General features: G+C 40.2%; 1 protein-coding gene across 43 annotated transcripts in view; it reads right to left on the bottom strand.

Annotated features, from left to right (window-relative positions):
* ZBTB20 (zinc finger and BTB domain containing 20) overlaps positions 1 to 13,412 on the bottom strand; it is a 477,629-nt gene that overhangs the window by 377,009 nt on the left and 87,208 nt on the right. For 40 of the 43 annotated variants that reach the window (XM_046905147.1, XM_046905118.1, XM_040646200.2 and 37 more), the window contains one exon: positions 7,769 to 7,890. The exons of the other annotated variants lie outside the window; for them this stretch is intronic. The gene's annotated coding sequence lies outside the window, so the exon portion shown is untranslated. The remainder of the gene's footprint in view (positions 1 to 7,768; positions 7,891 to 13,412) is intronic. 43 annotated transcript variants of the gene reach the window in all.

The raw sequence follows: 13,412 nt of genomic DNA, 5'->3' as shown, positions 1-13,412 counted from the left end.
AGGGACAGAACATGCATGAGATGGAGCAAAAAGGAAAGCGTTACATAGGCTTTAAGTAGTTCGGAGCATCAGAAACATATTTTAACTTGCACAAATACAACAGAAACAGGAGTTAAAGGAAAATTCCATCTCATCCAAAAAAACGGTGGCTGACTAAGATAAACTCTTCCCTAATGTATCGTTATGTTTGGGAAGCTATACCCGTTCAGTTTAGGGGACAGAAGTGCATTCACCAGCTCCCAGAATTTTCTACACACTCCCACTACTCAAGATACTGAGATGCTGACAACAGCAGTTTTGGAAGAGGGCAAAGTTTGCTGAAGGGCAACGGAGAGACGCTGTGCCAAAAGCAAAGGGGATGCAGAGGTCTCTGCTATCAGGAATTTTGTCATCAGTAACAACACACATCATCCTCATCATCATCACCAATGAAACTGAGAGCAAAACAGACTTGATTATTAATTGGAAGCAACGATAGCCTAACTATGTTCCTACCTGACAGATCCCAGGTGGTCCTTCTTGTGCAACTCTCTGCACTTATTTGAGCAGAAAATGTCCCGCTTAGCTACAGCTCCTGCTGCAGCAGCCTTCTCTTTCACTATGAGCACAAAGATTAATTCACCACGCTGGAAGTAGAAAAAACCCATCCACTATTCATCAGGTTGTGTTCATAAAAAGTACTACCTTCACCATATTCCCCAACATGCACCGCTCCTACAAATGTATACATTATAAACATCTAGGTCTGGAATTTACAGTCAACAAACAGCAATACAAACAACCACCAGAGAATGTATAAACATTTGTAGGAGCAAAAATACTCAGCCTGGCTGCACCACACATGGTGTTTATTTATCTCTGTTGCATAAGCTCAATAGGAGAAGACATTCAAAACAACTTTTCAAACACAGTATCAGTGTGTTAGTTTATGTCAGTGGGGTTTCTTCCACGTACTTGTGTCACCATAAGACTATCATGTGCACAGTGAGTTTTCTTGCTCCTTCATTCCAGTCATGGCAGCTGGGCACAAGGAAGTGCTAGCCTGGTAGAGTTACTGACTTAGAACCTTTGTAGCTCAAGAGAGAAGTGCTGTGCATTTGTAACCTGAATGCAGGTCAGTGACTTTAAAAGGTCAGAGGGAATGTTTTACATCTTTTTGTTATTAATCCCCTCAGCTCCCAGTCCCGTGAATGCCAATGAGCAGACATCTTCTAGTGAGCCACAGAGCAGCTAGTGTGCACCTCTGAAGGCCGGGTCCTCAAGAAGATGTAAAAGGAGTTTTACGGCAACAATACTGTAGTACAGACAGGTGAATCCTCGATTCACTTGAGACCTGCTTCTTCAATCATAGGAGGCACAGATTTCTTTACTTGGATTTTGTCATTTGTTGCTAACCTATTACCCCAGTGCCAAGGCAACTGAGCTTCTTCCATCCACTTGTTTCACTTTTTAGGAAGACACAAAATATTTGTGTGTTATCTTGCACAAATTTACTCAAGATCACAAGATTTGCTGACGCTCCATAATAACACAGATAACTCTCCATAATACATCACACTTCCATAACTCCTTTAATCCAGAGATATCAAAGCACTTTGCAAATAATACATTTGCCTTCTAACACTCCTCCCACATCCCATGTTATGTCTGTATCGTTATCCATATTTCAATACCAAGGAAAAGTGAAGCAGAGTAAGATAATGCAATTTAGCAGGGTTACAAAGAAAGTACAAAAAATTGGAGCAGAACGTGATTTTTCTGACTAGCTCTGCAATCCATCAGAAGCCCAGTCATCTGAAATAGTGGAATGGAACGCAGATTATGATGATGCTTTGGGTAGATTTACAGCTGTACCACACAAATACTCCAATGCGTGGTTTATGCTAATGGCTTTGCAAGTATCCTCTAACTATACAACAACTTTTGAATTGGTAGAGGACAGGGGAGATGGAGAAATAACTAATACTAGCACAAAATCTGTGAGGCTTTATTTCCAAAGGATAAAACCCCCATTTGAAAATATCTGGCTGATAACAAAGAACATGCCTAAAGCAGCACAATACCTTTCAAACAAATTCTCTTCCTCCTGGTGCAGTTTTTGAGTCCAGTCTCCAAAACACACACACACAACAATAATAATAATAAATCTCTGTGCAACCGTGCATTTCTTTAGGTACAGCAATCAAAGCAAGGATCTGCCTCACTGAAGGCTGTATGATGCCAAGGGATCACATGAAGAAGCCAGAGTTTTTTCCCAACTGTGGTTGACTGTACAAACTCTCCCATTGTGTCTCTTCAAAGAGCTCATGAGGGAGGAGTAGACTGTACTGAAAAAGCAAACAGAAATAGGGCCACTGACAACAGATGAAAGCAGAATAGTGATTCTATGAGAACTGCTTGCAGACTGGACTACTACACACCAAATCCAGATCTGAGGCCAACAGGCTTAGGTCTTCTACAGCAGCATCTTGAGTAATAGCAAATTGATTCACTATTAGTGTATGCAAAGCTTTGCATTAGCTTCAGAGGATTCTGATCAGAGAGAAAAGCATCTGCAGATTTGGGACCTTAGCTTCTTGCGCACATCCCTTTGAGCACTCAGATCACATACTCTTCCATTCCAGCTACAGGGCACCAGACTTGAGAGCAGACCATTTGTTTAGCTTTCTAAAACCAGAATAAACCTATGAAAACAGATGAGTAATTGTGCCCATACACTTGGTAGTAAATGTGTTTTGAGAGTCTTCTGTCTTATGGAGCAGTCACAATGCCAAGAAGGCAATATCATTAATATTTAGGCTTTGGTTTAAGCTATACTGATGCTTCACCTCTTACCTTAAATATATTTCATTGTTTTCCGTGACTTCCCTTAGCTAACCATCCACAATGATTACTTTTTCAAGGAAAAGTTCTTTTGCACTTCATGCAATAACCTTCTACCACTGAAGGCCTTACAGAAGACTAATCTTTTCTTTTAATGACTTCAAAATCATCTCTTATGATCCTTTACCCATGACTTTTTACGAGCAAGCAGCTCTCTGCTCTGGGAATGTCATCTCCATTACTAACTGTAAAAAGCGGTGCTTATGTATCCCACACCAACAGTGAAACATAATCAAATAACGAATAGTGGGTAGATATTAGACACTGAGCACAGCAAAATGGGCACACTGAATCTTCAGTAATTGTCAGAAGAACACAGCTTATTGAGAAGAGATCCTATTTCACTGGAACACAGAATTCTAATTTATAATTTCGCACTAAGAAGAACAAATGCATCTTAACATATACTCCCAATGATAAGGAACCCTACATTCCTACAGTTTGTAAAGGTATTATACTGAAAGAAATACAGTTTGAATGTTCATGCAGTACATGAATACTCACACGTTCAACCCTACATATACATGAACAAGGGCCATTCATGTTACGCTATTGATGTTCTAGTTACCAGTGCCTAAAAGTTGAGTGCTCATTAGATTGAAAAAGTCCTTTAATTTGTGATTTTCTGGTTTTGCATCTCAATTTCTCTAGTGGGGGTACTTGTATCCCACCCATTACAAGACCCCTCTGCAATATATTTGCCCAAATCAGTGCACTCAAACTCCAGCAGAAATTATCCAACAGCATGAGCCAGCTTGGAATAAAAGTCTGCCTTGCTGTGAAAGAAGACATTACTCCACCAGAACTATCGCTCTCATTGCTTTTTTCTTCTTTTTATTTATTTTTTAATGGAAGCAAAAACCCCTGTCATCTCACCTACTCCTCTTTTAATAAGGAATGACTGCCGTGACTACCCCCATCTAGAACCACCATTCACTGCCAGCACCTCTGCTCTCCTCGTGTGCTTAGAGAACAACTGATTAGCACTTTGCATAATTAACCTGATTAGCACTGTGCATAATCAAACTGATTAGCACTTTGCATAATTAAAAAGAAATAATAATAATAACAATAATAAGCAGTAGGTAATAGCAAAAGCTGCTAGTCCCATTGCCTGTTCGTTAGCTCTAGGAATAGTTTACTGCGGCATATTTTATTTCTTACAACTTTTTTTTTTCTTTAAGAGGCACAAGCTCTTGAGGAATACAAGTTTAAAAATTATCATTTATTTTCAGATTGTCAGTGAAAACACTGGTTGTTCCACATTACAACTTCAGATTCCTCGTAGCTCTCTGTGCTACTGCTAAAGATACATAATAGGAAGATCACGGAACTGCAGGGAGATCATCGAGTCCAGCCTCTAGAGATCATCGAGTCCAGCCCCCCTGCGAAAGCAGTGTTCCCCATTGCAGGTTGCACAGGAAGGCATCCAGACAGGTCCTGAATATCTCCACAGGAGACTTCACCACCTCTCTGAGCAGCCTACACCAGTGCTCCGCCACTCTGACAGTAAAGAAGCTCTTCTTTGTGCTTGCACGGAACTTCCTGTGTCCCAGTTTGTGCCTGCAGCCCCTTGTTCTGCTGTTGCTTGCCACTGAAGAATCCACTCCTATCGACTTGATTCCCTCCCTTTAGATAACGAGATCCCCTTCTTGTCTTCCCTTCTCCAGTCTGAAGAGTCCAAGGTGTCTCACCCTTTCCTCACATGGGAGATGCTCCAGGCTCTTAATCATCTTTGTTACTCTCCACTGGACTGTTTCTAGGAAATCCCTGTCTTTTTTGAACTGGAGAGTCCAGAACTGGACATAGTACTCCAGATGTGGTCTCACCAGAGCAGAGTAGAGGGGGAAGATCACCTCCCTCAAAGTGCTGGCTGCACCTTTTTTAACTTGCCTCAGGATACTACATATCCCCACAATGTATTTTGATGTAGAAACCTGTATTACCCTTATTATCAAGATGGGCAAGGTAGAGACACATGTATCCTCAGAAGTACATAGTCATCGAACAGAGGAAGTCTGGAGAGGAACACGGAGTTAATCATACTGCTGCACCTAATCCTGCACTGTTCTTCCCTTGTGTGAACATGTTCTTGCCTGCCTATGTGTTTTGAATTCTTCTCGAGGAATCTACTTCTGGGAGACAAAGTACTATCTTCGACAGCTAGCCTGTCCTGCCTTCAGAAGGAACATCCCTGGTTAGTGTCTCAGGATTAACACAGGCTTTCAGATTCTGAGAGGTAGCTGAAGTTACGTGTATAAACTGCAAACTGTGTGAAAACATCTGTGCTAAATGTCTGCATTACTGGTGACTCAGCTCTAGGTTGCCTCCAGACAACCTAGAAGAGCAGCGTCCCAAGTGAGTGAGTAAATTGTTAACATTTTCTATTTGCTAATGTTACCTCATACCTCCCTCTCATCACAATGTCCTGTGTTCTGCCATACTTTATTAACTTTATCTTTCTCTAGCATCCTCATACTAAAGCTCAGATTCTTCTTGCATTCCCATCCTCACCTTACATCTCCTAATTGAGGTATTCCCCTCCAAGAATACCATGCATGTTCAAGAATAACTTGAATAGAATGAAGGTATCCTCCTTCTATATGTGAAATATTCATTGCCAACCTTTCACAGCATCCTTACAATGATGTTGTCTATATTTCCCCATGGGGCAGAAGACTCACACTGTGGCTTCTCTGCTGGTAGCTCAACAAATACAGTTTGGATAAGGGATAAACAGAGATTCAAGTTCTTTCTGAGCGATTGGTTCATCTGCCCTGCAGCTGCTTGGACAGGAACTGCTGCCCCTGGACTAAATGTGGCCCAGATGCACTCCATTGCATGGACCTGTTCTAGAACAATGAAAAAAAAATCCCCATTGTGCTACATATTTTTTCGTAAATATTCTCTCAAAATAAATCAATAAGAAACTGTGGATGGAAAGAGCAATAAAAGAGCATCTTGTCATAATTAACTGGAAATGTATTGCTCATGCATGGGAGTCTCTCCCCTCTCTCATTCCATCACCCCAAACAACAGAACCAATATGAACAGCAAAGGGTGCAGAGCTAGTCCCTCACTTCACAAGTTGTTTAGTTTTTGAAGAAAAGTGTTGCTGTAGAGATTTTTCAAGTCCAAATGTTCCTGGGGAAGGTAGTTCCAGTAATTCTGGGAAGGAAGCCAATCTCTTGGCTTTATATGTAAATATTTAAACAACATTATTTTTATATACATACATTTTATACACATATACATATATGTCTTTAGGCTTCCAGACTTGCAAAAATGCAACTGAAAAAATATGCCTTAAGTACAGCTACTGGCTCCCCACCCTGAATCATGACAACTGACCATCAGAAACAAAAAACAATAACGACTTCATAATAATTGAGCCATGTCATCTATGTATGCTACTCTCTCCAGGCAGAAGAACTGACAGATCAGAACTACAGATTCAAGGGTACAAAGATTAAAATCTTAATTATTTTCTTCTTAGAACTGGCAAGAATGCAAGTTTCATCAATTTTAAATCTTTCAGAGCATAGATGGATGCTGAGTGCTCCACCCATAGGTGTGGGATCTCCAGCCTTTGAGGACACATTCCTAGCATTTTAGTGCTCCAGGCTACAGCTTTGTCACATTCAGAAAAGTCACTCTACTTCAGGCTTGAATCAGGTCCATACTTCAAAAGGAATTACTTGGTAGAAAATTCCAGTAGAAGACTGGAAACATACCCAACACTGAGGTTCAGTAAGCAAAGTGAAGAAAAAACAAAAAAAGAGAGAGCTTTAGAATTGTTGAAGAGAGGAGAGGGGTTTATAAAATTGACATAGATGATTTAGGAAGCATAATGTACACAGGCAAGGCATATAATGAATAAATCAATCCATGACAGTAAAATTTACCACATGGACTCCACCTGTATAGACTCAGAAATCAAAAACACACCCTAACACAAAGTACATGCATGTAAATTCATAGCTATATGGTTTAAAGTAATCATAAACATTATTTATGAATACAGTATTTACACATCATTTCAATTACGTACATATACACACAGCACAGCCGTGTGAGTTCTGTGGAAAAGACTGCAGAAGTATACATACATATACACATAAAGAAGCATAGAAGAAGGGACCAAGAATAGGGCAAGTCTTAGAAAATGTTTTAATGGTTTTACAAAAAGCCTTCACCCAAAGTTTGAGGGGGTTTTGCAATCTTACATTTTCTATTGCAAAATACACCTGCTTTCTTTTCTTTCTTTTTTCCCCCCTAAACTAAATATTTCTTCCATCTAATGACTCTCTTTATTAGACAGCATCTAATTTGCATACATTTACATACAATTTAACTGCTAGCTTGTGAGAACAAAGAAATGGCTCTGTATTGTACTGAAGGACAATACTCAGAAAAGGAAGGTATAAAAACCAGCTAGCTCGGTGGCTGTGTATTCTCTTTGTTTCAGAAATACCAGGATTTTTAAACACACCACTTAAAGGGTGAGAAAAGATTATTTCATCAAACAATGAAAAAAGATACAGCGTAGCTCTCTTTTAACACATTCTCTCTCTGGCCTGGTTAATGGGATTTAAGGGTCCAAGATTTCTTTGCTTTCTTCTGTTTCCTTTATTAGAACTGATGGATTTAATTCTGTCACATATTTTGCTTCATATTTTATTCCTATAACAATCTATGCTGAAGTTCAGCTGCAATGCTAATTCAATACTATCTTCCTTCTCTTGCAGTCAGCCTGGAACAGGACTGAATGATCATTGATGGGCATGAAGTAGTCTGCCCTCAATGCCCAGTGCTAATGGATTTTAGAGTGAGTCTGCCAGAATTTTACCTTGTGGCAACAAGAACAGAGATAATGAAAACTTACCATGTAGCTGTCTGGGAATCAAGAGGGAGGGAAGCAGGGCTTAGCTCCACTTGAGAGAACAGGGAGGGACTGTGGTCAGAGTAAATGGAAGATGCAAGGGATGTGTCAAGCCCCCTAGTTCCCTGCAAGAAGAGGAGAAAAGGATTTTTAAGATCTCACAAATGCAAAAGACAAAAACTTTTAGAAACACTTGGCAGAAGCTCCAATACAAGCCTATCAAAAGCACGATGCATCAGTGAAAGCTTTTTCTTCAAAGGCTTTGCAGTTGGAGAACCAACTGCAAAGAATGGCTGCAGTTTTAATCCATGTGGAAGTGACATTAAAGTGTTGCAGGAAAAAAGGCAGCATTGCAGGCTGCACATCTTCGTATCCCATCAAATGTGCGAAACCTAGTGATGCAGAACCGCCTACCATTTATTGCTGCCTGTATAGTGGAGCTGCTAGCTTCATCACCCAACTCTCCCCTTCTCAACCTCATACTCAGGGAGTGGTGTTCTGTGGGTCAGATCAACTAACACAAGCAAAAGTGACTAAAAGTACTGACATTCAATAGCACAGGAATGGGTGAAAGAAGAACCAGCATCTCTGGCAGCGTATTGTATGGATCCATCCTATAGAAAAAGCAGAAGCAGCCTTTTCCAGTGTAAGCAGACCTATTGAACAAGAGTATTCATGGGAACAAGTGCTCATCCAAGCTAGCTCGTTTACCAAGCAGGTGTGGCATTACACATTCAGCAATCATCTGCTTGGTTCTGCTCACCCCAGCCACCCTGGCTGGGCAGGCCCAGGGTTGGGATGGCAGGCCTTCTCACACAGGCCTCACGCAGCACAGGAACGCTGGCAGGAGATCCATATTGCAAGCTGTACCTAGAGGAAGCTTGTGCTAGTGCTTCCCTGATGTACCTCACTGGCACTCAAAATACATTATAGATTACTTGCAGACACAAATTTTAATTTAAAGCTGGTTGAAATGTTAATGAAGTTGTAGCTGTTTTTCAAAGGGAGAATTCCCTACTGCTTACAAAAATGTTTTCTTCTCTTTTTTCCCCCCTCCTGTCTGTTCAGCTTCTAATGGTGTATAGCAACCAAACCTCATAAAAGAAATTAAATTAATCAAGCCTTTATATGTTCCCTTTTTCAAGGATAGAAAGGTTGAGGTGTCATCTTCAGAGTTTGTCATGCATACCAAAACGCAGGTTTTAGCAAACAGTGAAGAAAGTAAATTTCAAAGCCAAAGTTCATTTAGCTGTCACATACCGTATTTACAGCTGATGCTGCTGACACCACTGGGTTACTATTTCCAGTATCGCACCAACTGCAATCTAAGTTCATTTAAATTGCTGCAACTATCCTACCCTTCTCTCTCCTCTTTCCTCTGACACACGTGCCTGACCCTATCCTTGAGCCAGAATCAGATAATTTTCTGGTCCAGGGAACCTTCACCTGAATTAAATTTCCTTTCTCATGTGTTTTTTTTTTTTTTTTTTCTCCAGACAAATAGACTTCCAGTCACAAAATTCTGGGCTTAGAGCTAAGGAGGCTGCAAAAATGTACACGCAAAGGGACAGCAACAGAGAGGCTTCAACGTCAGTCAATTTAAGCTTCCACGGACCTATATCTTGAGATGTCTTGGACTGCTTTGGTAAAAAGAAAGGTTCCTATCACATCGCTGGAAACCAAAGCCATCATGGTTTTACAGGTTTAAAGAAAAGCCATCACCTCACTTGCTAACCTAAAATAAACTGACGGGCTATACAGATCATGCAGAACAGATGCAGTCTGCTTTGATGAAAAATAGCTTGAGATAATGGTCCACTGCTACAATCTGCACCAGGGGCAATTTCCAAGTGGCAGATTGAATTAGCCTCAAGTGACATGCATTACAGTAATGCTTCCCTGAGGCAATAAGGCAAGGTCCCACATTCAAAAGGAAAGAATGGAGCTTTCTTGCCGAAGGCAAATGATAAAGCGCACGATTAAGAACCACTGTTAGCAGGACATTCAGAAGCTCCTGAAAATCCTTCAAGGACTTCAGAAAATACAATTGGAAATAAAGAGCAGGACTTTTCTTTTATGTCTCTGCAGTTATGATATTAAGCATCCCTTTTGCTATTTTTTTTCCCCAGAGTACACGCATTAATTCTGGCCAGAGTGGGATCTAAGCTTTCTAACCACCACCATTTCCAAAGTCACTCTGCCCTAGCAGTTGTGCAGGACGTTGCAGGATGTAAATCTGGGTTTCAGATGAACGCAGAAAACACTGCAGTCCAAATCTCTTCCTTCAGTTTGCTTGCTCTAAGAATAACAATTTGGAACACTTAATGTCTACACGAGAGAGATCCTATGGCAGTAAATAATCACCCAGCACCATCATCTACAATTTCATCAGAAGGAGTCACTAATGAACAGCTTCACTAGCCAGTTAACAACCATAGATGATTCACTGTAACTGGAAGTCACAGTAACTCAGAAAATTAAAAGAGTCAGTGTGGGCACCTGATAGTCATCAGCTCAACAGCCATAGCTGTCTCCTTGCAGTTTGCATTAGACCTCATGGGTGGGATTATCAAAAAGGAGCAATGGTGTGATTCTCTTTCCACTAGAATTATGGGGAAATAGTTCTAGTTGAATCTATCAGCAGCACATTCAGACCCGTGCCAAATGTTTTTGAAAATCCTCCCCCTTCCCAGCCTGTCTAGAAAACGGGGAGAAACAGAAGTACAGCACAAAGAATTCCACCAGCTTGTGCCTGGGTAGCAACAAGTTGCAGCTTGTACAATTCTGTCAAGTTAAAGATGCTGAGAATTCCCTTCTAAATACAAACAATATTTCTGAAGCTAGCAAATCCTTTCAAGCATTCACTTTGATTTGATAAATTATATTAAATACAATTTGCCTCATCAGTATTTTAAAACATGATAGCTAGAGCATGAATAGGTCATTTTTACACACATAACTAAAATCTATCCAGTTGTGTATACAGCGTAGATTATGTATGCAGGCCCACACTCACCGAGATAACAAAATTACTCAGCTTGCAAACCAAGCCAGTCACAAACTGCGTAGTCGCAGATAGCGAAGTCGAGCCCGAGCCAATCAGTCCTGCTAAGCAGCTGCTATCTCGGTTGCTTATTAGTTCACCAGCACACTAACCACGACCAAAGGCTTCAGATTGGCTTGCAGCACGCCAGAGCAACACTGGGTCTGCTTTCAAAACACTGGAGAAATGCAACCACAGATGAATGCTATCGAAGTGAGGGGGTAAGAAAGAAACCCATTTTTAAGTTTTCATAAAACATTCTTTTAAAAACACTGAAGAGAAGGCCCTTACTCTTGAACACAGTGACAGAATCATGCTGTGTAGTGTCAGAATGCTGAGTTTCATTTTCAGTGGGGAAAAAAAAAACGCGTATAATCATCTTCCTGATTTAGATAGGTTTTAGGTCAACCTTAGCTACATATAAATGAATGTTTTGCTCAAATTACAGGGTAATTTTAATTAGGACACCTGGTTAGACATCCTGTTGTTCTCTTTAATGGACTTTCTCAATTATGAGAAGAAACACTTCTCCATTCACCTGTGACTCAAGTTAAGGTAAAGATTACGCTACATAAATATACGAAGAAAAATATTTATCCTGCAATAGATATCTTTATTTCTGTTGATCTTTATTTGGCAACTTCCATATTAAAAAAGCAGGCTTCAGAATTCAGCACCCATTACACACCTGTTTAAAAACCACTTGAAGCACCAGAACCTGCCAAATGTGTCTCAGTTAAGCAGAAATGTTGGCACTGCCGTCCCAAGTAAGGAACACCCATCGCCATTTGCTCTCGTTAGGTTAAACAAGTTTCCTGGGACACAGCCGAATTCCTGCTTATGTGCATTGCAAATGGATGGAGAACACCAGAACAATAAGATATAGCTCAGCACAGCCTTCTGTCCAGTCGTCAAGCACAGCGTATTGGGAGAACTGTCTGAACCTCTGGAAAGTGCCCAGGAGCTGTGTGCGGTGCACACTGCAGTCTACTCTTCTGGCAAGGACCTATTTGGTTGAGATTACTGAGAGATACAGGCTGGGATTTCTCATAAACAGTCGGTGAGATTAAGAGCTGATTCTCTGTTCCCTAGTACTTCCTCTTCTGTACTCGAAATTGGTTTTGTTAGTCAGAATCATGATATGTTAGTTTCTATCTTCAATCCAGTGTTAAAATCCATCACTGATGGCTTGATTTCGTAGGAGTTTGCTGATGGAATGACAAGCCCAGAAAATAAAATCTTTGTACATAGATCAGACAGGGTACTGCAAGCTTCAAAATATTTTTGTCAACTTATTTTAAGTGTCTTCCAGAGGGACCAACCACATGGCTAACAGAAGAATCTTGTCTCTGTCATCCATTTAACCCACTGGCCTCTGTCAAGGATGCAGACATGCTTGCCAATAAGTGACAAGTCGAGTGGTCTTTTTCCAAAAACTCAACAATACATTTCAGGGTGGTGCCATTAGAAAGCCAATAGACAGAATCAAAGCAGAGCAGTAGTGATTAAGAAGTAAGTCTGGAATAGTTCTGATATCCACGCTCAATCCTCTATAATCCCACTTCATTATCAATTTATTAACTTTCTTTGTTGTCCTTTCTGTCATCCAACTGTGCTAGTCACTAACATATCTTAGTATTGAAAGTGTTCTACATGACAAGCACAAAAAGTGAGCATCCTTCACATACAGTTGATCAGCTAACTGTATCCAAGTAAAGGATGTACAGTCTCTAAAAACTTGAAACTAAAGATGGTTCAGTGCTGTAAACACAACTTAGTTTGTAACTCACATGTCTGGGATGTTAGTAGGCTGGGGAAAGAAAAAATATTATACACTTTTCATCTTTGCCACATAGATTTCATATGAACATAAATATTGTTTATTTTCTTGTACTATTTGTACTTAGTGTAGAATTCACAATTATTTAGTGCCTACAACAGTAAAGTAAGTATTAATACGTGAAATAAAGTGTTCTGGGAATAAGATATCAGCTATCAATAACTACTGACCTAAAATTATATTTATTTTCAAGACAATCGTAAGACTGGAAGAAGCTTTCCTGTTCTGCTAGCTACTAAAGGGACCAAGAAATCCTAAGACAGCTGCTTGCATATTCAACCTTTGTGGTTTTTTTTGTATTTGTTTGCTTTTGTTACCAATAAAATATATTTTTTGCATACAAACAAGACCTCCTGACTTGCTATTGCTCTTTACTTACAAGTCCATGGGTGCTGTATTCACTGTGGTCTCAAGAACAGCTTCCCTGCCATACTCCTACTAATCTTAACAAGAATGCTGGGCACTCAAAACTTCTGAAATAAATACTTCATATTTATTCTCCATCATTTTATTCACAAGTGTAGCTGCTTATAGAAAAAGTGCTTTACAGCAACATCCCCAAAACTTGAGGGCCACAGTCCTTACTAAGGCTTAAAGTAAGAAACGGCTAGCTTCTCCTCTTAGATTGGTGACTCAAGCTTTGTTGGTTAGATAGGATCTGCAATTGTGTCACTTCCAGACTACAGTGAGCTACAAGCGCTACCATTGTGAATGGATGTTTTTATTGGTAGGCATTTTTAAGTGAGTAATCGGAATGGAGTAGC

Source organism: Gallus gallus, chromosome 1 (genome assembly GCF_016699485.2).
Source record: "Gallus gallus isolate bGalGal1 chromosome 1, bGalGal1.mat.broiler.GRCg7b, whole genome shotgun sequence".
Taxonomy (NCBI): domain Eukaryota; kingdom Metazoa; phylum Chordata; class Aves; order Galliformes; family Phasianidae; genus Gallus; species Gallus gallus.
Note: the sequence above shows the minus strand (reverse complement) of the source record. Positions and strands in the feature narration are given on the sequence as shown.